Source organism: Vombatus ursinus, unplaced genomic scaffold (assembly GCF_900497805.2).
Source record: "Vombatus ursinus unplaced genomic scaffold, bare-nosed wombat genome assembly UNPS02014808.1, whole genome shotgun sequence".
Lineage (NCBI taxonomy): Eukaryota > Metazoa > Chordata > Mammalia > Diprotodontia > Vombatidae > Vombatus > Vombatus ursinus.
The window spans coordinates 1,844,535-1,844,923 of record NW_020954586.1 but is presented as its reverse complement, the minus strand read 5'-3'; positions in this window follow the sequence as shown (position 1 = coordinate 1,844,923).

Genomic DNA, 389 nt, shown 5'->3' with positions numbered 1-389 from the left:
ACCCAATCGTGGAATTGCCCCGCCCCTTATTGTTCCGCCCCTGAGGACGGGGTCCCGACACTGAGTGAGCCGGCCTCCCCAGTGATCCGTGGACCCTGAGCGAGCCGGCCTCCCCAGTGATCCGCGGACGCTGAGCGAGCCGGCCTCCCCAACCCGGCCTCCCCAGTGACCCGCGGACCCCGAGCGAGCCGGCCTCCCCAGTGACCCGCGGACCCCGAGCGAGCCGGCCTCCCCAGTGACCCGCGGACCCTGAGCGACCCGGCCTCCCCAGTGATCCGTGGACCCTGAGCGAGCCGGCCTCCCCAACCCGGCCTCCCCAGTGACCCACGGACCCCGAGCGAGCCGGCCTCCCCAGTGACCCGCGGACCCCGAGCGAGCCGGCCTCCCCA